Source organism: Salvelinus sp. IW2-2015, linkage group LG22 (genome assembly GCF_002910315.2).
Source record: "Salvelinus sp. IW2-2015 linkage group LG22, ASM291031v2, whole genome shotgun sequence".
Classification (NCBI taxonomy): domain Eukaryota; kingdom Metazoa; phylum Chordata; class Actinopteri; order Salmoniformes; family Salmonidae; genus Salvelinus; species Salvelinus sp. IW2-2015.
In genome coordinates, this window is record NC_036862.1 from 31029559 (window position 1) to 31032493 (window position 2935).

The 2935-nt window shown below is 44.3% G+C and overlaps 1 long non-coding RNA gene across 1 annotated transcript; it reads right to left on the reverse strand.

The window, feature by feature from the left end:
• Positions 1-513: 513 nt before the first annotated feature.
• Positions 514-1557, reverse strand: LOC139022830 (uncharacterized). The gene is made up of 3 exons (XR_011473884.1): positions 1500-1557; positions 586-630; positions 514-553 (listed from the first exon to the last, which is right to left on the reverse strand). It is a non-coding gene; the product is annotated as an uncharacterized lncRNA (long non-coding RNA).
• Positions 1558-2935: the final 1378 nt, after the last annotated feature.

Consider the following 2935-nt stretch of genomic DNA (forward strand, 5'->3'; position numbering starts at 1 on the left):
AAGAGAGATCTACTCTCCTCTTAGTCACACTACACTGATACACTACTCTCCATCCTTAGTCCACCATCTACCATACTACACTACTCTCTCTTCTTAGTCAACACTACACTACTACACTATCTCTCTCTTCTTAGTCAACAACTACCAATACACACTACTCTCCCTCTTTAGCTCCACACTACCACTACTATACTACTCTCCCTCTTAGTCAACACTACGCTGATAACTACTCTCTCTTCTTAGTCAACACTACACTACTACATAACTCTCTCTTTCTTAGTCAACACTACCCACTACTACACCTCTGCCTCCTTAGTCAACACTCCACTATAACTATCTCTCCGCTCTTTTAGTCCAACACTACCACTACTATACTAGGGCTCTCCTCTGGTCCACACTACCACTACTACACTAACTCTCTCTTCTTAAGTCAACACTACCATCACTACTACACTACTCTCTCTTCTTAGTCAAACACTACACCACTGATACCTACTCTCCCTCCTTAAGTCAAACACTACCACTACTACACTACTCTCTCTTCTTAGACAAACTACCACTAACACTACTCTCCTCCTAGTCAACACTACCACTACTACACTACTCTCTCTTCTTAGACAACACTAGCCACTACTACACTACTCTCTCTTCTTAGTCCAACACTACCACTGACTACAACTACTTCTCCCTCCTTAAGTCAACATACCTCCTCCTTAGTCACACTACCACTACTACACTCCCTCTCTCTTCTTAGTCAACACTACCACTAACTACATACTCTCCTCCTTAGTCCAACACACCAATACTACTACTCTCTCTTCTTAGAGACACAACTACCACTACTACAGCTATCTCTCCCTCCTTAGGTAAACCACTACCAACTACTCTCCTCTTCTTAGTCAACACTACCAACTGATAACTACTCTCTCTTCTTGTCAAACTACCACTACTACACTAATTCTCCCTCCTTAGTAACACTACCCTACTACACTACTCTCCTCCTTATAACACACTAACCACTACTTACAACTACTTCTCTTCTTAGTAAGACATACACTACCTACTTCTCCCTCCTTAGTCACACACACTATACACTACTCTCTCTTCTTAGTCAACACTACCACATGATACACTACTCTCCATCCTTAGTCAACCACTACCACTACTACACTCTCTCTCTTCTTAGTCAAACACTACCAGCTACTACATACTCTGCCCTCCTTAGTCAACTAACCAGGCTGATTACCTACTCCTCTCTCTTAGTCCAACACTACCACACTTACACTACTCTCCTTCCTTAGTCCAACATACCTGCTGATACAACACTCTCTCTTTCTTAGTCAACACTACCACTACTACACTACTCTCGCCTCCTTAGTCAACACTACCACTGATACACTATCTCCATCCTTAGTCAACACTACGACTACTACTACTACTCTCTCTTCTGTAGTCAACCTACCTACTACACTACTCTCTCTTCTTAGTCAACACTACACTACTACACTACTCTCCCTCCTTAGTCAACACTACCACTGATACACTACTCTCCATCTTAGTCACACTTACCACTACTACAGCTACTCTCTCTTTTAAGTCAACACTACCACTACTACAACACTACATCTCTCTTTCTTAGTCAACATCTACCATAACTACACTATCTCCTCTTTAGTCAACACATACCACTACTTAAGTCTACTTCTCGCTCCTTAGTCAACCTACGCTGATACCTACTCTTCTCTCTTAGTCACACTTACCACTAACTACACTCTCTCGTCTTCTTAGTCACGCACTACCACTACTGACACTACTCTTCCTCCTTAGTCCAACAACTACCACTCTAACTACTCTCCCCTCTTTAGTCAACACTACGGCACTACTTAACTACTCTCCCTCCTTGGTCAACATACCACCTACTACGACCTACTCTCTTCTTAGTCACACTACCACTACTACACTACTCTCTCTTCCGTTAGTCAACACTACCACTTGATACACTATCTCTCTTCTTAGTCACCACTACCACTACTACACTAACTTCCCTCTTTAGTTCAACACTACCACTATACACTACTCTCCTCTTTCGTTCCGGACACTAACACTACTACAATCTCTCTCCCTCCTTTAGTCAACACTACAACTACTACACTACTCTCCCTCTTTAGTCACACTACACTACTACACTGACTTCCCTCTTTAGTCCAGCACTACCATACTACATACTCTCCCTCCTTGGTCGGTCAACACTACCACTACTACACTACTCTCCCTCCATGGTCAACACTACCACTACTACACTACTCTCCCTCCTTGGTCAAAACTACCACTACTACACTACACTCCGTCCACCAGCCTGCACTGGGCCTAACAGTTATGAATGCGACAACTGAGATTAAAGACTGTTTATATAATACTCCCCCTCCTCCTTAGTGCTTCACACACGCATACATACACGGTGGTGAAGTCTAAACTGCCACCTCTATGTCAACACTCATTCTCTTCTCGTCCATTAAACCTTCAACCCCCAGAGAGATGAGATGATGAGATCATTCTGGTGATTCAATCAGCTGGGCCAGGCAGGCTTCCACCCAGTGGCTCACCCTACACCCACCTCTATACCAATGTAGCCAGTTGTCCACTAGTCTCTCCCTCCACCACTGTAGCCATTAGTCCACTAGTCTCTTCCTCCACCACTGTAGCCATTAGTCCACTAGTCTCTTCCTCCACTACTGGAGCCAGTTGTCCACTAGTCTCTTCCTCCACCACTGGAGCCAGTTGTCCACTAGTCTCTTCCTCCACCACTGTAGCCATTAGTCCACTAGTCTCTTCCTCCACCACTGGAGCCAGTTGTCCACTAGTCTCTTCCTCCACCACTGTAGCCAGTAGTCCACTACTGTCTTCTTCCACCACTGTAGCCATTAGTCCACTAGTC